We start from the raw sequence: 24,626 nt of genomic DNA, 5'->3' as shown, positions 1-24,626 counted from the left end.
GAAGTTTCACCCAACACAGCTTCAGCCCTGACTTACACCAAGTCCTCTGTGTGCTATGTGGCTGCTCACACACCTCTGTGTGTTACCTGGCCTTGCTGGGGAGGTGGCACGTGTCAACCCTCCTCCCTGCCCATTAACCCCAACCTGGACAGGTGGATGCAGAAGTCAGGAAGGAACATGGAGTGTTTGCCCTTCAAAATGACCTCAGCAATATACCTTTTACATTTTTATCAACGTGACACCAAAAACACACCCAAATAAGATGTAGCAGGAAAGCACTTAATGAACAGCTCTACAGCCGGACCCTGCCCTCCTCACTCTGCCCCCATTTCAGAGAGAAAACAAGGTCAGCAGTTTCTCTGAAAGTTCACTTGACAGGGACCCTGCCCCGTCCCAAAGGAGTGTGCTTACCTGTTATATGTCCTTATTTCTAACTTAATATTACGTTCCTTGAATTATTATATCCGTTGATGTAACCATTTAAGGTGTCATTTCTTTATGTTGCAAAGGGACCACCTAAATTTACGTCACTTCTATTTCTTTCCCTTTTTGACAAGTTTTAGTCTGTCAGGTAGTTGTTTTGGGCCTTTAAACACGTGGATCCTTCCTCTCTCTCTTTCTCTCTCTGTCCTTTAGTCCTGGGCAATGGTCTCTCAGGACTTCCTCCTCTATCCAGGGGGCCTGGCGGTCCTGCTGGACCTTGGGATTCTCCTGGATCTCACCCCCTTGGCTCTGTGGAATATTTTCTGAGAGTATAGGACAAAAGTTTTTTTTGTTTTGTTTTGTTTTTTCCTTTGGAATCATTGGAGAGCCACTTGGCCCAATCTTTGGTCAACCTTGGGTGCCCACAAAGACATTGTCCTTCACGGCTGCAGAGCAGCCCTGGAAACCCAGACGTCCACGTGGATGTAGCCCTACCACCTGATGCTCCGGAGCCCACTCCTGCTTCCCCAGTGGTTCCCAGGATGGTCCTTTATTCCAGAAGGTTCTGTTCAGAATCTGGCACGTGGGGCTCTTCTCAGTCTGCGCTCTTTGGTGGCCCCCTTGCTGCTGGTTTGGGTCAGGAGTGCCCCCTAGAGGCCCCAGTGCTGAAGGCCTGCCCCCCAGCCACTGGTGCTGTTGGAGGTGGGGCCCTCAGGAGGTGGGGCCTCGTGGGAGGAAGTGAGGTCACGGGGATGGGCCCTGGCAGGGGCTGCTGCGCACTGGTCCCTTCCTGAGGTCATTGCTCCCTGGCCACCAAATGAGGGGAGCAGCTTTGTTCCCTCACTGTGGTGTGCTCCCTCACCACAGGCCCCAAGGCCACCAGGGTCACGTGGCCATGGACTGGACCCTCTGCCACCGCGATCCAAGATAAACCTTTCCTCCTTTTAAGAGGATAATTTCAGATATTTTATTGAGGAAACGAAAAGCTGGCCAGCATGCCCACTCTGGTTCAGGGGATGCCCCCTGCTGCTTGCTCACAGAAATGAGGCCTCTGGGGCCTCTCGTTAGCTGGCAGTGACAGATGGTGCTCATTCTGGACACTCAGGGAGGCGTCTGCCAGGCTGCCCACTGGGGACTCACTCCTCTCCCTCTGTCCCAAGACCTGCTCTAGTTCCTAACTGAGCCTTTGGCTCCATCCACTGGTTATTTTGTGAGTGTGGGTCTTGGTTTCCAGTTTTCCTTGGTGGCTCTAATCTGAGGCTTCTTCAAGCTGGCTTCTGTCCTGGTCACTGTTTGAGCACCTCTTTCTTTCTAGAACAAAAGGACACAGGGGGCCCATCCTTCTCTGCACTCAGCCTTTCTTCCCAAATGCTCCTGCTCCTTCAGGAGGGCACTGGCTATTAGAGATAAGGATTGGGCACTAGGAGTGCTTATTGGGGACTGTGATGGCCCTCTTCCCTTCAGCAGGACAAAGTTCCTGAGATAATCAACTCAAAGGAGCAGAGGCCCATGGCTCAGGGCTCAGTCCGCAGTCCCTTGGCCCTCTTGCCTTTGGGCCTGGGATGAGGCAGACACCATGGTGGGAGTGGGTGGTAGAGGACATGGCTCACCCATGTGGCCTGGAAACGAGAGGAAGGCCCCCCCATGTCCCCTTCCAGGGCGCCCTCCCAGTGACTTAAGGTCTCTCCTCTAAGCCCCTCCTCCTAAAGCTTCCATATCTCCCAACAGCACCACGGGCTGAGGGCCGGGTCTTCCACACATGGGCCTGCGGGAGACATCAGACCAGAGAAGGGTGTGGCTGGCCCTGGTCTCCTGATGGACAGAGTTAGGTCGCGTACACTTGCACACACATGTGCATGGACATACATGCAACACTCTCACACAGACACACATGCACCCAGGTACACACTCATATACATACCCCCCACCCCACCCCCACACCTCACTCATATACCTACTCCATCTTCCACACACAGTTTGCATTAATTTATTTCTATGTCACTTTCAGCAAGTCTTCCAATTTCAATTCCATATCACAGGGTTCATTATGGTTCCTTTTCCACATTTATAACTCCCATCCCCAGCAGTGAGCTACCTGATCCCATCACCCCTGATAGCTTGACTTTTTTTTTTGTCTAGGCCCCTATATGGAAGCCCTCTCCTGTCTTGCCTGCCGCCCCTCCTCAGGGAGACCCTTGCTCCTGTCCCACTGTCCCCTATCCATGCTCTAACACCCCACACCCGTCCCCCTCTCACCTAGATGTCCCCTTCCGTCTTGGGACTCTGACATCCCACGTTGGCTGCGTAGCCTTCTCCTGGGCAAAGACGCCTTCCCCTCCCTCCTCTTGGCCTCGGATACTCTGTGCTGGTCCTCCCTACCCTGGGCACCCGCTCTTCCTATAGTCTGAACCCAATGTGGGTCTGAGTGGCTACCTCCACTCTCCAGAGCATGGATATCCTGCTTCCCTTTAGGACTGATTATTTGAGAAAGAAAAATAGTAGAAAGGAAGACAAAGGAGGGAATGTACAAAGTATTCTGTAGTGTGCACAAAGCCTACCCCTCGCCATGTCTCCTGTAAATAACTTCAGAATGCATGTTCACCTATAGAACCTTCCTCACAGTTCTACAACGTCATCGTTCATCTGACAAAACTAAGAATAACTTATCAGTGTGACCCAATACCCAGTCCATATTCATTTTTTGTAGTTGTCTCAGAGATGTTCTTTTTATTATGAACTTGTTGGAATCAGCATCCAAATGTGGTATGCACTTGAATTTTGTTGTCTTTTGACACAATTTTATTGCATGGCAGCTTTCCTTCTGTTTTCTTTCTATACCAGTGATTTTTTTTTAATTGAAACTTTTGTCTGTAGAATACCCTGCAGTTGGCAGTTGCTTCCTTGTGACATTATTTAATTTGTTCCTTTGTCTCTTTTTCCTGTATTTTTGGTAAACTTGGAGTAGAGAGATTTTTTTTACTGTTACTTCATTGAAATATAATCTACATAGCATACTCATTTAAAATGGGTATTTAGCATATTTGGTTTTTAGTAAAATGGTTTTCAGTAAATTCATTTATATTTGCATTCATCACCAATGTCAATCTTAGGACATTTTTATCACCATCAAAAGAAACATCATCTGATTGAGCTAAAACCCACTGACCTCCAATTCTCCTCACTCACACAGACCTTTTAGGAATATTTTCTATCCCTATAGGTTTTCCATTCTGGAATTTAATATGAATAAAATAATATTCTTGTGGGGCTGGTCGCTCAGAAAACACACCAAGTCCTAGTTGTGTCTAATTGAAAAGTCTTTATTTAGCCCCAGGCCTGCAACTACTCCCCACAGGACCCATTACCATCTCTGCAAGGAACAGCCCCAAGCCTGAGCATTTTAGGATATTCAAAAACCACATCTGGATTGAAGCAGCAGCAAGCAAGCAGGTACAAAAGCTGAATTGGGCAGTTAGTGAGACAGTGCAATGGGTACACTGGTATTTCCCACAAGACTTTCCTGGTTGGCATAGCAGCAAGCCAGCAGAAGGGAAGTGGGTCAAAATGACCCTAGTTGAGAACAAGTTAGAGAATGGTTACTAACGTCTAGACAATGAATCTCTGATAAGATACATTGCCCAAGAAAAATAGAAACCAAAGAGAACAATTTTACATTGTATAAGAATTGCTATTTTGTGTTCCCAAGTACACTATGCTGGGTAACTATTAATGGGCACAGAGGTGGGGCTTTCCCACAAGAGAAGCATTTCTTACATGATTTGGAGTCTCAGGGTAAAATGGGTCTGTTTGGTCATTGCCCATATAACCTGGTCCATAACAATGTAACCTGTGAACTTTTGTGACCAGCTTCTTTCAATCAGCATAATGTTCTCAGGGTTCACCCAACCTCTAGCATATATTTGTATGATTTTCTTTTTATAGTTAAATCATTAATATCCATTGTATGGGTAGATCACTTTTTGTTTTATTATTCGTCTGTTGATGAATGCTCAGGTCGTTTCCACATTTTGGCTGTTAGTAATAATGCTGCTATAAATATTTTTATAGTTAGTGCTGGCTTATATTTTCATTTTTCTTTGATATATAGCCAGCAATGGAATTGTTAGGTCATATGGTAGACACTATTTCTTGAGAAACTCCATCTTTTCTTTATTTTTTGAGAAACTACCCAACAATTTTCCAAGGTGACTGTCCCAATTTACACTCCAGCTGACACCACATAAAGGCTTTGATTTCTCCACAAGCTCTCCAACAATTTACCACCCTTTATGGTTCTACCCCTCCTGGTGAGTAGGAAGTTATATCTCATTGTGGTTTTGATTTACATTTTTCTGATTAGTAACAATGTTGAGCAACTCTTAATTTTCTTATTGACCATATCTTTCTTACAGAAAAGTCTATTTAGATCCTTTGCCCATTTGTTTTAATTGGATTATATTTTATTATTACATTCTAAATGTTCTTTATATATGCTAGAGACAAGTCCATTATCAGTTATATAACTTGTCATTATTTATTTTCTCATCCTGCAAGTAATCTTTTCACTTTCTTGATGCTGTCCTTTAAAGCATGAAAATTTTAAATTTTGAGAAAATTAATTTTATCTTTTCTTTTGTGCTCAGGTTTTTTATGTTATACCTGAGTCTTTTCTCGAATCCAAGGTCACAAAGATTCACCTCTATATTTTCTTCAAAGAATTTATAGTTTTAGTGCTTACATTTAAGCCTTTGATTCGTTTTATGTTAATTCGTATATACAGTGTAATGTAATGGTTCAGCTTTATTCTTTTACTTGTGAATATTCAGTTGTCTTCCCATCATTTGTTGATAAGACTGTTCTTTCCCTATTGAATATTGCTGGCACCACTACTGACAATTAGTTGATCATTGAAGTATATTGTATTGTGGACTCTCAAATTGATTCACTGGGTCTGGATGTCTATCCTTGGGACAGTACCATATAATATTGATTTCAATTGCTTTCCAGAAAGTTTTTAAATCAGGAAAGGTGAGTCCATCCACTTTATTATTCTTTTTCAGGATTGTTTTGCTATTTGAGGTTTCTAGCAGTTCCATATGAGCTTTAGAATAACTTGTCAATGTCTACAAAGAGGTCAGTTGTGATTCTGATGGGAATTACATTGAATCTATAGATCAATTTGGGGAATAGTGATGTCTTAACAATTAAGTCTTCCAAACGATAATAGAGACATGTCTTCCCAATTATTTATGTATTTCTTAGTTTTTAATAATATTTTTAGTTTACAGAGTATAAGTTTTGCACTTCTTTTGTTAATTTTACTTCTAAGCATTTTATTTCAGAAAGTTCTTATGAATGTTCTCTAATGTTCTCGATTTCATTTTTCAGACTATTCGTTGCAAGTGTATGGAAACATAATTGATTTCTGCCTATTGATTTTGTATCCTACAAACTTATGCTGAAGTCATTTATTGGTTTTAATATTTTAATGGATAGTTTAGAATTTTCTATGTAAAGATCTTGTTATCAGCAAATAGAGTTTTGTTTTTTTCCTTTCCAGCTTGGATACCTTTTATTCTCTGCATTACCTGATTACCTTAGCTACAAGTTCCACTACAATGATAAATAGAAGTAGCAAGAGCAGACCTCTTGTCTTGTGACTGAAAACATCTAATTTTTCACAATTAAGTATGTTAGCTTTGGGATTTTTGTGTATACCCTTTATCAGGTTGAAAAAAAATCATTTTACTTCTGGTTTGTTGAGTCTTTCTTTTCACACATGTAGTGTTGGATTTTGTCAAATTATTTTCTATGTCTGTTAATTTTTTTGTGTGTGTCTTTGATTTATAATTTCTGTGTTATGCTAACTAATTTTCAGATGTTAACCCTTGCATTCCTGGAATAAATTTCACTTGGGCATGGATGTATAATCTTTCTATTATTATTTCCTAGATTTGGCTTGCCAGTATTTTTTGAGGATTTTCCCCATCCATATGCATAAGGGAATCTGTAGAGTTTTATTATTATTATTTATGGTATCTTTGTCTGGTTTTGGCTATCAGGGTATTACAGAACTCACAAAGTGAGTTTAGAAGTGTTTTGTCTTTCACTTCTTGGAAGAGTTTGTGAAGAATTGGTGAATTCTTCCTTAGATTCTTGGCTGGCAAAGCTTAGTAGTGAAGCCATTTGGTCCTAACTTTTTGGTGGCGGGTAGTTTGAGTACTAATTCTCTTCATCATTATAGTTCAATAGGCTATCTATTTCTTCATGTGTCAGTTTTGATACTTTGTGCCTGTCTAGGAATTTTTCCATTTTATCTAAATATCAAATTGGCAATCATATATGAAGAATGTATATTCTATTGTTGGATGGAGTGTTTCATAAATACCAAATAGGTCTAATTGGTTTTTAGGGCTGTTCAAGTCTTCTATTTCCTCATTAGTCTTCTGCCTCGTTGTTCTACCCATTATTAAAAATAGGGTATTGAAGTCTCTAACTGTTATTGTTGATTTGTCTCTCTTTCCCCATTTCTGTTAGTTTTGCTTCATGTATTTTGGTGGTCTGTTATTGAGTGCATATATGTTTATGATTTCTATGTCCTCTAACAGGGTGACCTTTTACTAAATGTTCTTCTTCATCTGTAGTAACATTTTTGTTTTGAAGCCCAGTATTAATATATGCACTCAAGCTTTCTCAAGGCTGCTATTTGCATAATACACCCCTTTCTGCCCTGTACTTTCAATTTGCTTGTATCTTTGGATCTAAAACATGTCTCCTTCAGACAGCATTTAGTTATATCATGATTTTTCCTTATATATTCTGATAATCTTTGCCTTTGCATTGTTGTATCCATTCACTAACATTTAATGCCATCATTATTGATATGACTAGATTTACATCTGCTGTATTACTTTTTTGTATTTTACATGTCTCATGTCTTTTTTGGTCCACATTCCTTCTTTACCTTTGCATTAAGTGAATATTTTATAATGTAGCATTTTAATTTTTTTCTGATCAACACATTATATCTTTTTATTGGTACATTATGTACATAATCATGAGATTTATTATACCATTTTTATACATGTGCACATAAGTTGATTATCTTTATTCCCTAGTACCTTCTGTTTTGCCTTTTTCTTTTTAATCATTTTTCCATTATGCCTTTGAATCTTTTTAAGTGATTGTTCCACATACATTATCTTGCCAGAATTACCTTCAAATTTATACTAGCTTAATTTTGTGATCTACAAAAACATCCCTCCTATGAAGCTCTGTTCTTTTTCCCTTGTGAGGAATTATTGCCATACATACCGTATCTATTAATGTTACAAGCCCAACAATACATGGTATAATTATTATTTTGCCATCTGAAGTTTTCTCAGTCAAACTAGATTTACTGCAACCCACTCTCTTTGTGCGATTATTGGCAAAGATGTTATATCACATTCCTATATGTCAGGCCCAACATTGTGTTATATATGTACTCTATTATGCAACTGCTTTTTTAATAAGTTAATTTTGAAGTTTCTAAATGTGCTTTTCTGGAGAGAAGAAAGCTGTTTTTCTCTCGATGTGGTCACTGTTATTCAGCATCATGATCATCCCCTTTCCTGTTTGGAACACACATGAAGACAGACAGACTTCTTCTGAAGTGGACTAATATGTTTCTAAAGCGAATTCCTCACTCTAGAGACACATTTTCCTTGAACCTTGGTGAGTTTCCGTGTGTTGTTATCTCAACTCTTCTTTCTTGGCATTCAGTCACATTTTACTGGATTGCTTACTTGATTGTCGTTCTCAGAACAGGTGTAGCAAATAGACTTTCTCCTTCTCACAAGTCTGAAAATGTGTCTTTAAGTCACTTTTGATTCACAGTATTGTTCATCATAGTATGACTGATCTGAGTCTTTACCCTTCTGGTTACATTTTTTTTTCCTGGAAAACATTCAGCTTTTTCTCTTTTCATTATATCTGTCATGTTATAGTCATGAATCTAAGTGTGGAACTTCTTCCATTCCATTTTCTGGAAACTTGATAACTCTTTATATCTGAAGATTTGTGTTTCTCTGTAAATCAGAGCAAGTTTCACAAACCATTTATTTGGTAATTTCCTGTTTTCTACATCAATTCCTCCCTGAACATATAGATGAGAAGTTTCTCCTCCTGGACTCACCCTGTGTTTCTCTTAAGTTTCTAGTTCTTTGAAACTTTTCTCTATGTTCTGGGGGCTTTTATTGACTACCTCATAAATGTTATGTTATCTGTCTCTGCATGTTTTACATATATTCATATTCATATCATTTTATAGATTACATATTTAATTTTTAAAAGATTTTTTTGTCCTGTTTAATTTTTATGCACTTTATTCTTTTGAGGATGCAGTCAGTATCTTTTTGATTTTTTTCATGCTATTAATATGACTTCAATTCTTGTTTTCTGTTTTCCAAGTCATCTTCTGAGGCTGGTGTTGATTTGCTCACTAGGGTCTTTCTTCTCACAGTGCTTATGTTTTTTTTTTTTTTGTTTTCTTTAATGATTATTTTTTAATGCAGTGCTCGGGATCAGACCCAGGGCCTGGTGCCTGCCATGCAAGTGTTCTACCACTGGGCTACACCCCTGGACCAGCTCCATGCAACAGTGGCTCTTTCATTCCTTGGGGCGACACTCTTTTCTGAAAATATTTAGCTTTTTCTTTCCCTTCCTGTTCTGTAATGATGTGGTCATGAATCCAACCTTAACGCTGCTTTCACTGCGAGGTTTAGGGGGAGAGGCTGGGCTGATCACCCGGGGTTGGTCTTCTCTGCTAGGTAAACAGTTCTCCTTCCCTCTCATCTGTCCCGGGCTTTAGAAGAGTGACTGAGATTGTGTGTGTGCGTGTGTGTGTATGTGTGTGTGTACGTGTGTGGTGTGTGTATGTGTGTGGTGTGTGTGTGTGGTATATATGTGTGTGTGTGTGTGTGGTGTGTGTATGTGTGTGTGTGGTGTGTGTGTGTATGTGTGTGTGGTGTGTGTGTATGTGTGTGTGTGGTGTGTATGTGTGTGTGTGGTGTGTGTGTATGTGTGTGTGTGTATGTGTGTGTATGTGTGTGTGGTGTGTGTGTGTGTATGTGTGTGTATGTGTGTGTGTGTGTGGTGTGTGTGTGTATGTGTGTGTGTGTATGTGTGTGTGTGGGGGTGTGTATGTGTGTGTGTGTGTGTGTGTGTGGTGTGTGTGTATGTGTGTGTATGTGTATGTATGTGGTGTGTGTGTGGTGTATGTGTGTGTGTATGTGTGTGTGTGTATGTGTGTGTGTATGTGTGTGTATGTGTGTGTGTGTGGTGTGTGTGTGTGTATGTGTGTGTTGGGATGGGAGGAAGGACAGAGGGGAGGAATGCAAGGGCTTTGCCTCTTAGATTAGAAAAACATGGGGGGGGCTGGGACTTTTGAGCCTGGGTATGTCTCAAGAGGCTTCTACCTGGGCTCACCTTCGTTCTCCTTCAGGCCTAATTCTTCCCAAGCAGCATGTTTGACTTCTCTGAATCAATATTCCCTGACCTCTTCTCTGAACATAAAGTGCTGGTTCTGCTGTAAGGAGGCGAGGAAGGGGAGGGGCTGGGTTTGTGCCTGCAGCCCAGTGCACTTGGAGTGTAGGACCCTTCTGCCTGGGGGACAGATGACCATAAGCCCCGACCACATTCTAGAGGGCTCCTCCTGGCTCTCAGCAGGCTTCTGGCTTTTGGTTAGCCCATCACCCACATTCTTCCCCTCCTTCTCTTTTTAGAAGTTGATTCTTCCTTTGTCTCTTTACTGGGTACAGGAAGGGGGAGTAGGGGAATTCCTAACTGATCCTGAATTCTCAGGGCTTCACATACCATATATTCTAGGAAGGATTTCAAACTCAGGTGTCGTGACCTCTTGCCCGCAAGGAAGACACGACTCAGGAATCTTCTCTCAGCAGTTTATTCAGGCCTTTACTCAGACATGTCTTCAAGCATTCTCCCTCTGCTCGCGCCTCCCACACTTAATAAAGCACACCAAGCCCCAATGCAAAGCCGCCACGTGGACCTTTCTCATAGGGTGTTAAACAATGACGCGCCAACTCTCTCTAATAAGGAGTTGTTTGTCGCAATCCACAGGGGAAGCCGGCGCCATCTTGTAATGGCGGCCACGGTCCGCTGAAACGGCTCACCACACTCAGGCAAAATGAAAGACACGAAAACAGCTAGATTTTAGCATCTTCCTCACTCAGTCCTTAAGGAGCTTTCCCCTCCTTCTCTCTGAAATGATGCAAATGGCCAGGGCCAGTGCGTCCAGTCCCTGGGGGAGGTTGGAGATAATGTGTCCACAGATTCTCTCCTCTGGATCTGATTGGTGATAGTTCTCTATGAATTTCCTGTTGGATCACCAGGGTCAGTTCTCTTATTTTTATTTATTTATTTTCTTATATTCTCTATTGTCAGAAGTAGACTTTGTATACTCTTGAGCAAAGCTGGGGATGATGAGGTCTTCTTAGTGCCTGGGAAATTATACCAGAAGGAAAGGGGCTAGTGGGGGAACCAGACCAAATCCTCCTCTCCAGGACCTCCTGTTCAGAGAGCCCAGGGGAGCAGGGGAGGGGTGAACATCAGGCCCCCCACCCCCCACCCCTCCACACCCCTGCAGAGACTCAGGGTCAAGCTCACAATCTGGGGGAAAACTGAGTGCTCTCCTGGGGCAGGGGAGGAGGGTGCGAGCAATGGGTGTACCAGGTCTCAGGCCGGATGCCTGACATGGAGAGGGAGGGTGGGGTCAGCACTGTGGCCCAACCACTGCCTCCTGGAAGGACCTTTGGACCCAGCAGAGGCCAGGGCAGGGCTTCTGCTTTTGATCTGCGTCCCAGCTGCTTAGTCTGGATTCAGGCTCTTGGATCTTGGGTGGGGGCAGGGCCCCCCCAGTGGATCCACACAAAGCCAGGAATTTAGAGAAAGGGCTGCAGCAGCTTGTGCCAGCTGTTCCCAGGGAATCTGGGTTTCCATCAGGGCAGCTTTGCCCACGCTGGTGTCACCCTTTGTCATTGCAATCATGTTGTCACCGACTGAGTGTACTTGTTAGTGAGAAATCCTTAAGTGGGACTTCTGCCTGCCTGCAGGTGACTCCACTTGGACATTGCCTAGGCAATGCAAGCCAAGCCGCAGGCAGAGGGAGCTTGCTCCTCACTCCAGGCGCCGGAGGGCCTTCTGGAGTCCTTCCCCCAGTCCAGGCGGGCAGCCTCAGCTGCCCCATCCTGTCTCTGTGTGCTCCTCTTCCAAATGCTCATCAAATGGCCCCCAAATAGCCCAGAAAGCTGTCCTTTCTTCCCCAACACCTACCTGCTCTGGTCACTTCTTCCCAGGACTCACATCCCATCCAGGGTGACGCTAATGTGCCGAGTGTGGTGAGAGAAGAGCAATAGCGGCCACGTCCTGAGCACCCCCCAGTCGTGCCCTGTGCTCAGTGTATGTTCATCTTGTCACGATGACAACAGTCCTATCTGTAAAGTAGGACACATGACAGACACTCCACAGAAAGGGCATGTCCTTGCCATCAGGGGCACCATTAGAAGGGGACCGGCCAGGATGCAGCAGGTACTCAAAACTGTCTTCCTGTCACTTGTCACAAGAGCAGCATGCTTCTCCTGGGAGTCATGGGCAAGGAAGGTGGCGAATGAGCCAGAGCTCCCGCTTCATGCGCAGGTGCCATGGTGCACCCAGGAAGAAAGGGCTGGGCCCACCAGGATGTTCACATGGTCAGTGGAGAAGGGCCCTTTGTTCCCTCTGGATCCCGGGAGGGACTGAATGACTTGGGCAGGTGTGTTGATTCCAATTCACAAAACGAAGTGGACAGGACTTTGAGCCCTTATGCTAGTTCAGCAGTCTCCAGAGTGGCTCTCCTGTCCAGCAGCTTGGAACCATCTGGAACCTGCTCAGACATGCAGATTGTCAGAGCCTGCCCAGACCTGCTGGCCAGAAACCCCGAGTGAGGGGTCGCCAGCAGGAGCTTTCACCAGACCAACAGGGCACATGTCACTCGAGTGGAGGAACCTGGGTCTAGTTAACACACTCTTTTAAAGAGGGGGAAGGACATGTTAGGTAAGTTGCCAAGAACAGAGCCCATTAGCAGAATAAAGATTCAAGCCCAAGCACAGTGACCTTTCTCTTGCATGGCAGTCCCTTCTGATCCTGTCCTGCTTTGCATGATCCCTGAAACACAAGAGTGGGTAATCTAGGCATGTGGACGAATGAACTTGGAAATATTAATTTCTACCTAAGTTTCTGGAAGGTAGGTGAGAACAGGCAGTGCGACAGTTTGGATCCGGAATGTCTTCCAAAGCCCTGTGTGTTAAAGACTTAGTCCAGAGCCGGGCACTATTGGAGGTAGTGGACCCCCCAGGAGGCTGGGCCTAGTGGGAGGAAGTGAGGCCATTGGTGGGGGCAGGGGGATGCCCTCAGAGGGAAGATGGGGATCCCGGCCCTTCCCTGTCTCTCTTCTTCATTACCAGTGGCCACAAAGTGAGCAGCCTCCTCCACCCTGAGTTATTTTTATGTCCCACCACTTCTGAGTTGTTCCTTGGGCTCTCGGGAATCTTTGGTCCCAAATAAACCCAGCCTTTTGGATACCCGGGACTTGGTTCTTTCCCACTGCACTCAACTTTTGTCTGTAGAATCCGAGTTTTCTGTACTTTCAGACTCTTCCTGAAATGATTAGAAAAATCATAAGCAGCTCAGAGACCTCGCTGACAGACCTTATCACACTAGCTGCCCCTGAAGACCCATCAGATCTCACCACACAGGTGGCTGGCTGTGTCGAAGACCCCGGCTGCTCCACTCCAGGATGGCTTGGGTCACTTCCAGAGAGCCTGTGCCCACTCCTCCCTAAGAAGGCAAGCTCAGCTGAAGAGCCACAGCCAGGCGGACACAGTGGGCATGGAGAAGGCCATGTGCCTAAGGGCAGTGGGGTAGGGGTGGCTCCCCTCACCCCCGCATCTTGGTCTCCTTGCATCCCCAGGAGTCTTCATCCCCAGGAGTCTGTGTCCCTGGAGAAGGTCAAGGCCTTTGGACAGTGCCTGAGGTTATGCAGGTTCCTGCTTGGGGCTTCAGAAGGGGGTCTAATTCTGATAAAATCATGGTCCATCTCTGTTGTGGGGTGGGATGGGGGTAGAGTTCTCTGTTCAGCGGAATTGCTTTGTGTGATCACTGAAACACAGGAGTGGGTCATTTAGGTGTGCTGTCTCCTGTTGTTGGCATTGTGCTTTGTTGATTATTGAAAAAACCTGGAGATTATGGCAGTCACCTCTGACCCTGGGCCAGTTGTGGGACTTCCCTATCCACTGGAGATCTTGGGTGGGAAGATCCATCTCCAAGTCCTGGGAGTGCTCTGAGGCCTGCCCCTCCTGCCTTCTTCCTGGCTTTTGCATATTAGGTGTCCACATAAGGCTCTGTGTGACAAAGTTTTTCCATGATGAAGAAGAAAATGTTTCTAGAGACTAAACAAATGTCGAAGAAACCTTCCAACTGGAGATTTTCAAATTCCCCCACCATTTTGCCATTCTAGCCACAAGGGGGCGCTAGAAGCAGACAGTTTCCACCTTGCAGGAGCTGGAGGAACCTCGCTTGGGAGGGCCCAAGGCAGGTGAGCATCAGGCCTCTGCTTTGGACCTAGGCAGGTCCCCGGGAGAGTACACTGTGCACTTCCTGCCTGTACTTCCTCCTCTTCTCCAACTTTGCTCTGATTTGTGGAGTTTTACAAAAATATGGAGTTGATTTGTGGAACAGCTGTGACCGTTCCTGGCTGGTGTCCTTGGACATGGGTCCTCCCTTCTGTGAATGGAATGGGTCCTGTCTGTGGTCACTCAGGGATCTGTGGAGACAGATGGCTTTGGGGACACTGAGTGTGGTGGTCCCAGCACCCCCTGTTTAGCAGCTGGATGAGGACTTCTTTGTGGTTTCTTGAGGAACTCATCAGCTGGTGACCTGGAGGACTCGTGGAGGCCACACACAACCCACAACAGTCTGGGCTTCCACAGGTGGGGTCAATTTGGGAGATGGAGAGAGCCCCTCGGACAGGGATGAGAGAGATTCTATCTGGTGGCCCAACTCCTGAGACACAGTTTTAAAGCTGGAATGGATTGTGATGACCTCTATATCCATGTGTTCCACGTCTGCAGATTCAACCAAGTGCAGATATTCAGAAGATAAAATTGCGCCTCTACTAAACACACACAGATCTTTTTTTTTAATCATCATCATACAATGTAATATAATGAGAATTTACTTAGCATTTTCAAGGTCATAGATACTATAGGTGATCCAGAGATGATTTAAAGTCTAATGGAGGCTATAGATACATTATATGCAAATTCTGTGCCTTTTTATGTGAAGGGACTTGAGCATCCCATAGATTTTGGCATCTCTTTGGATCGACCCTTTGGATGCTGAAGGACCACTGTACTTCCCCTACAGTTCGACCAAAAGTTACAAACATGATTCTGTTAGCAATTAGCATTCCCAAGGGCTGGTCTGGTGGCCTCTATCTCTTGCAAGGGCGTATTAGTTCAGCACAAAGTATGTGAGGTCAAACCAGGCCTGCAGCTCTGTGGGTCACCCAAACTCCCACTGTGTACCTCCCCAACTCCCACCTGTCCTTAGAAGGTCACACATACCTCCAGAGAGCAATTTTAGGACTGTTCTTTTTTTTTTCTTTTTCTTCTAGTTCTGAGAAGAATATCTTTGGTATTTGGAGGAGGATTGCATTGAATCTGTAAATCATTTTTGGTACTATGGCCATGTTTTTAAATTTATTTTTTGGCGTAGATGGACACAACACAATGCCTTTATTTTTATGTGGTGCTGAGGATCGAACCCAGGTCCCGCCCATGCTAGGCGAGCGCTCTACTGCTGAGCCACAATCCCAGCCCAGTCTGGCCATTTTAACCATATTTATTCTGCCTGCACCTGAATCTGGGAGGTCTCTCGGTCTTCTAGTGTCTTCTTTGATTTCTTTTTCCAGTGTTCTGTAGTTTTCTTCATAAAGGTCTTTTACTTCTCATTAGACTTACTCCAAATTATTTAATTTTTTTAACATTATTGTGAATGAAATTTTTTTCCCCGATTTCTTCCTCAGCAGATCCACTATTGGGGTGTAAAAAAGCTATTAGCTTTTTAGGTTCACTTTGTATCCTGTTATTTGGATGAATTTGTTTATCAGCTCTAGAAATTTCCTGGTGGAGCTTTTAGGATCTTCAAAGTAAAGGATCACTTCATCGGCCAACGACAACAATTGGACTCCATCCTCTCCTGTTTCTTAGTCCCCTTTTCTTCCTTCTCCTACCTGATTGCACTGGGTAAAACTTCAAGTACCATATTGAATAGGAGAGGTGAGAGTGGACATCCTTATTGTGTTTAGAGGACAGACCTTTATTTTTCTTCATTTGTTATAGAACTGCCTTTGAGTTTGTCTTATGCAGCCTTTACAATGTTAAGGCAAGTTCTTCCCTGTCCTTAGACTCTTTAGGGTTTTTTTTTTTTTTAGTTTTTTGTTTTTTATCACGTATAGTTGTTGAATTTTGTTGCAGGCCATCTCTGCATCTGCTGAGATGAGCCTCATTTTGCAGTTGGTTCTGTTTCTGTGGTATATTATGTTCATTGATTTACTTAGGTTGAACTATCTTTGCATCCCTGGAACGAAACCAACCCAATCGTGGGGTTTAATCTTTGTGATGTGTTTTTTAAAAAATTCGATTTGCTAGGATTTTATTAAGAATATTTGCATTTATCTTTGTCAAGGATATTGGTTTGTAGTTTTCTTTCCTTGAAATGTCCTTTTCTGGTTTGGCCATCAGGGCGATAGTGGCTTTGAGTTTGGAAATACCCCCCTTTATGTTTCATAGGAAAATCTGAGGCACAGTAGCACTATTTCTTCTTTTTCTTTTGGTTAGCTTGGCTAAGGGTTTGTCAATATTGTCAGTCTTTTCAAATAACCGTCTCTTGTTTCATTTATCCTTTTTAGTATCTGTTTACTTTCTATTCCATTAATTTTAGCTTTGGTCTTTATTATTTCTTTGCTTATACTGGTTTTGAAAAGAGTTTTCTCTTGTTTATCTAACATCTTGACATGCAGATGATTTTTTTGAGATCTTTATCAGATTTAAAGTAGACACTCATTCCAATTGACTTTGTTCTTCTATCTGGCTTTGCCATGTTCCAGAGATTTGGGTATATTGTATTTCTATTCTTGTTTGATTCTGAGGAATTTTAAATTTCTCCTCTAATTTCTTCAATGATCCACTCACCATTCAAAAGTGGACTGTTCAGTCTCCATTCGTTTGTTTAGTTTCTATGTTTTTTCTTGCTGTTGACTGTTAACTTCACTCCATTATGATCTGCTAAATTGCAAGGAATTATTTCATCTTTTTTTATATCTGTTAAGACTTACTTTGTGGCCTAGATTATGATCTATTTTGATAAAGATTATATGAATAGCTGAAAACAAAGCATATTTAGCTGTTGTTGAATGAAATATTCTGAAGATACCTGTTATGTCCATTTGATTGAAATTATGTTTTAACTATAGTGTGTTTGCTTATTTTATGACTGAATTACCTATCTATTTATGATTGAGGTGTACTGAAATCACCCAGTTTTACTGTATTGGAATCTATCTGAGACTTTATGTCAAATAACATTTGTTTTATGTAATTAGGTGCACCTATATTGAGGGCATAAATATTTACTGTTGTTATATTTTCTTGTCGGATTGTTTCATTTGCCAGTATATAATAATCTTCTTTGGCTCTTCTAAGTTTGGTTTGAAGTTTTCCTTGTCAGATTTAGGAGATCCTCCTGCTTGCTTGCAGTTTCTGTTGCATGGAATGTCCTTTCTGTCTTTATACTTTCAGCCTGTGGATGTTTTTTCCTATGAGATGTGTTTCTTGCAGATATCATAAATTTGGGTCTTGTTTTTTAATCTAGTCTGATAGTCTATGTCTTTTAATTGAGAATTTAGACCATTTACATTCAGTGTTATTGTAGATAGGTCTGTATCACTTCCTGTCATTTTGATTTATTTGCAATGCTTGCTTCAATCCTAATTGCTTATCTATTCTGATGAAACCTATCCTTTCCTGAGCTCTTGTGTTAGTCATGAACTCCTTTACTTTATGTTTACCTTGGGAGGTTTTTATTTCTTCTATGATTCTGAAGGAGACTTTTGCTGGATATAGAAATCTTGATTGGCAGGTTTTTTTTTGTGTGTGTGTGTGTGTTTGTTTGTTTGTTTTTGTTTTTCTTCTTTCAGGTCTTGAAATACATCATTCCAAGCCTTCCTGGACTTAAGGGTTTCATCAGAGAAATTTTCTGTTATTTTCATTTAAATATAACCCAGCTATCTCTCTTGTAGCTTCTAAACTTATTTCTTTTTTTCCTGGAATTTTGGCATTGTAATTAAAATGTATAATGGGGAGGCTCTTTTCTGGTCTTGTCTATCTGTGATCCTAAATTCCTCCAGTATCTGGATATCCATCTCAACCTCAAGGTGTGGAATATTCTCTGCTATTAGTTCACTGAATAAGCTGTGTCTCAGCTCCTTTCTCAGTACCTGTGAGTCTGATGTCTGGTCTCTTAATGTTGTCCCATCTATTCTCATCTATTCTGATCATAGTTTCTTATTATTTTCTTTAATACCATCTGAATGTTCAAGTCTGTCTACCTTGTCCTCAAGCTCCAAGATGATCTTCTACTTAATCTAATCAGTTGGCAAGACTTTCAACTGAGTTTTTTACTCAGTTATGGCTTTCATTCCCAAGGCTTCTGATTGTTTCTTTTTCAGAATCTCTGTCTCTGTACTGAAATGCTCATTCATATCCTGTTTTTGCTCTTTGGGTTCATTCCTGAGATCTTCTTTTAATTCACAGGTCAGTCATTTTAACAATCAGCTTTTCAAATTCACCATCCAGCATTTCATCACTTCAATATCTGTGGATTGAGTGATTGGAGGTTATAAACTTTTGGAAATGTCTCAGGGGTTTGTTTCCTCGTGTTTTTGGGCATTCTCTGTTGTTCTTGCATCTGTTGTGACGTTCCTCCTCTTCTTATTTAGGAAGCAGTTATCTCTTTACCATAAACTCTGAGCTGAGTTTATTTCTTAGCTTCAAAGCATCCAATCAGTGTAATGAAGGTGCTTAGTTGTACCACTAGCCCGGCTTTGAGAAAAGAGAATAAGTGACAGTGGAAACCTAAGAGCAGAAATTATAGCATCATACATTTAGAAACATCATAATTCTACAACTCTACTAACCAATGAGAAAAGGGGGTTAGAAAGAGTACAGAATAGGTTGCAGAGTTAGGCATTAATGGCCGCATACTTAATGCTAAATTATATTGGAAGAAGGGAGAAAGGCAAGAAAGAGAGAGAGGGAATGGAAACAGATAAAGTGAGGAGAGAAGAAGGATAAAGAGAAGGGAACACGTGTGGAAGAAGAAGATTTGTCAAGAAAAAAACTCAAATTAATTGAAAAAATACACAAAATTGGATAGACTTATGAAACAACAAATAGTAAAGTAAGACACAAGAAAATACTTTATACAATAATCTATAATGCAACAACAATAGTTAAAAAAAATTCAGTTTTCTCCTTGCTGAGGTGTTTGAAATGGAGAGACTTCTCTCCGAGGCTTTGATTTTAGGGTTCCTAAGCTAAAGGTGGTTTGTGACACAATTAAGTTGCTGTTTGTACTCTGTCAGCTCAGACCCAAACTGGGCCCGTCTTGCTGGGGAGTCTGTGTGCTGAAGGGGAGGGTAGTTCTAGCAGGCCCTGAGGTCAGCCCAGTCCCTCCAGTGGCCTGGGTACTGATCAGGACTGTTCTGCATCCTCAGTCCCAAGAGAGCTAGTCTGCGTGCTGGGGAGAGTGTGTGGGGAGTGCCCAGGTGGCATCAGCAGACCCTCCGCACACTTCTGGGCCTGGGGGCGGTGGTCAGCCTGCCAGGGGGTGCTTCGGGCAGCAGCATCCCATGGGACTCCAAACCCACCCACCGCAATACCTTGTCAGCCTTGCCCCTTGTTCAAATAAAAACACCCTTTTCTTTTCTCTTCTTTGAAGACTGATCCATGGCAGCAGTGACTGCTGTCACCACCCAGTATCGCTCCTGAGCCCAGATTGACTCATGGCTTGAGCACCCACTGATCCAGTGAGAAGTAAAGCCTGGGTGGCCACTGGGTCTTGGGTGCAAGAAAAGACCACGACAGTGGAGGGAGGGAGGGAGGGAGGAGTGAGGGAGGGAGGGAGGGAGGGAAGGAAGGAGGGGAAGAGAAGGAAAGCTACAAGATTTCTAATTTTCTGTGCAGAAAGTTGAAACAAGGAAGCTTTCTCAGGTGATGCTGCCTCTCCACTCTCACAAGAGCTGGTGGCACATGCCAGGTCTCTCCTGCGCCTGCTCACTTTTCGGGGTCAGAGTGCCTTTTCTGCTGAGATTGTGATTTTGCTGGACAGAAGAGCCTGCTTTTCTTAAATTCCCTGGGAAACTTTCTTTTAGTTTATGGGAACAAAGATTCCCCTCCCTCTGGGCCACGATGTGCCGGCTCTGGTGCACTCTAGTTTTTTTTTTTTTATTATTAATTCTCTTTCTAATCCAAAAACTGGTATTTCTGGGTTTCACCTGGTTGCTGGCTCTTGGCGTTGCCTTCCGGCACTTTCCCACAATTTCTCTGTATCATCCTGCAGCTACAGAACCATGTCTTGACTCAGCCTCAGAGAGCAGCTCCGTTACCGTAGGTTCCTTTAGTCTGCCATTTTTCTGAATTTCTAGTGTTGGGGTTTACAGTGAAGTCTGTAATATAGTTTGAGTTAATGTTTGAAAGAGTTTAGGTTCCGTCTCTGGATAAATTAACTGTTTTTTTTTTCTCCCTGTGTTTTGGTTAGTTTTTTCATTGCTGTGACCAAAAGACCCAACAAGAAAGATGGAAAAAAGTTTATCTTGGCTCACGGTTCCAGAGGTTCAGTTCATGATCAGCCTGTTCCCTAGCTCTGGGCCCAAGATGAAGCCCATCATGGTGGAAGGAATGACAGAGGACAGCAGCTCAGGACATGGCAACAGGAAGAGGGAGAGAGCTCCACTCCCCAGAGACAAAATATAAACCTCAAAGGCACACCCCCAGTGCCCTACCTCCTCCAGCTACACCCCGCCTATCTATAGTTACCTCTCAACTAATCCATATCAGTGAATTAACCCACTGATTAGGTGACAGTTTTCATAACCCAATCATTCCACCTCTGAATATCTTGCACTGTCTTACACGTGAGTTTTTTTTTGCGAGGGGCCTCATATCCTATCCATAACAATACAGATGTTCATACTGTCTTTTCTCTTGTGATTCCTTGGCTTCTTGCTAAAATTCAGTTGACAGTGTTTGTATGGATCTGTTCCTGGGCTCTCTGTCCTGTTCCATTGATCTATTTGTCATTCTTGATTAATACCACAGTGTCTTGATTGCTACAGCTTTGTGGTAACTTCTGAAGTTGAATTGAGACAATTCTCCAAATTCTTCTCTTTCAGTATTGTGTTAGCTACTCTGGATCTTTTCCCCCCCAACCAGATAAGCTTTAGAAAAAGTTGGCCAATACTACATAACTTGGAAGGATTTTGATTGATTTTGCATTGACTCTAGAGATGAATTTGGAAAGAACTGACATCTTGACCACATTGAGTTTTCCTATCCATAAACATGGAATACCTTGGAATTCCTTGTATACCTTCTCCATATTTAGTTCTTTGATTTTCTTCATCAGACTTTAATAGGTTTCCTCCTATAGATCTTGTATATGCTTTGTTGGATTTATACCTATATGTTTCCTTTTGGGGGATGCTAATGCAAGTGGTATTGTAGTTTAATTTTCAACTCTATGCTTTCGTTGCAAATATATAGGAAATTGATTGAATTTTGTGTATTAAACTTGTAACTTGCAACCTTACTATAATTGCTTATTAGTTCAAGGAGGTTTTTTTTTTTTTTTGGTTGTTGGTTCTTTCAGATTTTCTTAAGAGACTAATCATGAGTCTGTGAACAAATGTAATTTTATTTCTTCTTTGCCAATATGAATACCTTTTCTTCTATTATTGTATTGAGCAAGACATTGGGACTTCTAGTATGATAGTGGAAAGGATGGTGAGAAAAGTCATCCTTGCCTTGTTCTGGATCTTACTGGAAAAACTTTGGTTTTTCACTTTTAGTGATAATATTAGCTGTAGGTTTTTAGTTTAGGATCTTCCCTTCTATCCCTCGTTTATTGAGAGATTTTTTTAAAAAAATCATGTAGGGTGTTGGATTTTGTCAAATGCTTTTTCTGTATCTATTGATATTGTCATGTGATTTTTTTTCTTCTTTAACTTGTTAATGTAATAAATACTATATGGATTCTTAATTTTGTGCCAACTTTAAACATCTGAAATAAATCCCTCAGTTGTGACGTATACATTTTTATACATTGTTGAATCTGATTCAATAATATTTTTGGATTTTTGCATATATGTTCATCAGAGATACTGTTCTATGGTTTTCCTATAATATCTTTGCCAGATTTTGGTATTACGGTAATGCTGGCTTCATAGAATGAATCAGGAAGTATTCTCTTTGATTCTATCTTCTGAAAGACATTTTAGAAAGTTAGTATAAATTTTCCTCAAAGAATTGTAATGCATTCCACTGCTGTTGTGTATTTAAAAAAATAGTAAAATAAAAAAAAAAACTTGAAGCTTTCTGAAAAAAAAAAAGAAAAGAAAAAGAAATCATCAATGAACCCATCTGGGCCGGGTGCCTTCTTTTGAGAAGGTTATTAACCTTTGATTCAATTTCTTTACTGGGTAGGCCTATTCAGATAATTTACTTCTTCTCATGTGAGTTTTAGCAGATTGTGTCTTTCAGGAAATTGGTCCACTGTGTCATGTAGGTTCATCAAATTCATGGGCATAGAGTTGTTCACAGTATTCCCTTATCATATTTTTAATGTTCATGGGATCAGTGACTCTCTTCCATTTTTCCTTGTGATTTCTGTCCCTCCACCACTCATCTTCCTTAGCCTTGCTAATAGCTCAACAATTCTGTTAATATTTTGGTCTCACTGATTTTCTCTATTGATTCCGTGCTTTCAATTTCACTAATTTCTCTTCTCATTTTCTGTCTTTATTTCTGCTTACTTTAGGTTAATTTGCTCTTTTCTTTTTCTAGTGTCTTAAGGTAGAAGCTTAGATTACTGATCTTAGACCTTTCTTCTTTTTAAATATATGCCTCTTTTGGTCTCTTCTCTGTACCCTGATAAGAATGAAAGTTTTCCTCTCCATTTTAATTTCCTCTTGGCTACACAGAGCCCTGCAGAGTTGTCAGGGGTTACAATCTTTTTAGGTGTCTGGAGCCTAGGTTTGTCCCGGGGGCTGGGTGGTTTTAATCAGCCCCTGGCATTTCTAGTGCCATGTGGGGACCCACACAGATGGCTCTAGAGGCTGCAAGTTTCCCGGGCAGGAGCCAGATTGAAGTGCTAGCAAGTATTTATAGGAATTAGGTGGATTGACCCTTTTATTTAATTTAACAGTAAATTACGACTTGTTCTATGTGCTGTCGTTGGCCAGCTGTGTACCATAGACACCACCTGGTGGTGCTCAGCTTTGGCAGCATGTTGGAACCACTGTGGGACCATCACCACCCCCTCCTCCAGCTTCTGATGGGACTGTCCTGGGCTGTGGCCTGGGCGTGGGGTTGCTGAATGCCCCTCAGGTGGCTTGGGCCTTGGCCTGGCTAATTTCAGGCACTTTCTGTCATAGTCCTTCCTTTGTCCACCCAGTTCCTCCAGAACTAACATATTATTTAAAAAAAAATAGAAACAAGGGGTTAATGTTAAGGCAACACCCAAAGAATACTGCTCTTACTCTGAGTTTCTAAGTGCCCCAGATTCTAAATACTTAGCAATGCATCACCCAGGGTCTCTTTTTTGGGTCAGAAATTCCAGGAAGTTTCCAGAGAATTAAACAACCTTCTCCATGAGAAGGTGCTGGGAAGTCCTGCGGGAAAGATCTGTTTCCATGCTCATCCCATGGATCTCATCATTGGTGAGGCTGGATGCCCACAGAGCAGGGGCCTCTGCAGCTCAGAAAGTCTCTTCCTGCTCCAGGGCTTACAGAGAAAGGTGAAGGGAAATCATGTAGGGGAAAATATCCTCATTTCAAAGCTTCTGCTGTTACCTTGAGCTGCTCATTGATAGAGCCCTGAGAACGTGGCTTGCACTTCTCAGAGCACCTTGGGTGAGCTTTGCAGTGCATACACCTCAGAGAGAGGATGAGCTCCTGACAACTCATATGCATGCTGGTGAAGAGCAATCTCCTAAAGTTGCAGAAGGAGGCCAGGGCACTGGGGCATCCTGGCTTGTGAGGGCTACATGGGTCCAGCCAGGCATCCACTTCCCACCTCCCACTTTTCAAAGGAGCAAAGCTGAGCTGCTCTCAGGTGAGCTGGTATAGCAATAAAAGTCACCAACTCTAGGGAGAGGTGGCTTATGGTCCCCAGGGACCACAGTACAGGCCAGTGAGCAGAACAGGGTGCTAACCCTTCTTCTACCTCCCATTTGTATATTCAGGAAAGGTTCATGGGGTACACACCGTGCTCCACTCGAGAACGGAAAGCCCAGGAACACGGAGCACAGCCCCCCCTGTCTCAGCCAGGCCCACCCCGTGAGGGCAGCGTATATGCTCTGGGGCCGGCCTGGGAGGAGTGGAGGGAGAGAGGCCCTGGAGGTTCTGTCCGCAAGGCTGAGGCTGAGCCAGGTTCTCAGGGGGAAGCACTTCCACAGCCAGGCAACAACTGTGCCTGTGGGAGAGAAGGGCACAGGAGTCCTTAGACCCCGTGGTCCAGTGCAGGGAGGCTGGGCAGGAGCTTCTGTGAGGGAGGGAATGAAGTCGGAGGTGGGGTAGCCCCTGGCTGCATAGTTTGGAGAAGGCTGTGCCCCAGTGTGGTCAGGATGGAGGAACAAGGTGGACAGGGTCCACGGAGCAGTGTGCTGGGACATTCAGGGCTCTGTCTCCGAGGGGTGGGCAGATGAAATGGACTGAAGGGACCAGCTGCACTTAGTGACCAGGGTCTGGGTAGATGGCATCTCTGAAGTCTGGGGTTCCCGAGTCCAGAAAGGCCTTTGCCCTTGGGCCGATTCAGATGGTGGCTCTGGAT

At 42.9% G+C, this 24,626-nt stretch overlaps 1 protein-coding gene across 1 annotated transcript in view; it reads left to right on the top strand.

Moving 5' to 3' along the window:
• The window catches only part of LOC144366447 (SHC-transforming protein 3-like), a 76,598-nt gene that overhangs the window by 51,777 nt on the left and 195 nt on the right, over positions 1-24,626 (top strand).

Source organism: Ictidomys tridecemlineatus, chromosome 9, assembly GCF_052094955.1.
Source record: "Ictidomys tridecemlineatus isolate mIctTri1 chromosome 9, mIctTri1.hap1, whole genome shotgun sequence".
NCBI lineage: Eukaryota > Metazoa > Chordata > Mammalia > Rodentia > Sciuridae > Ictidomys > Ictidomys tridecemlineatus.
Note: the sequence above shows the minus strand (reverse complement) of the source record. Positions and strands in the feature narration are given on the sequence as shown.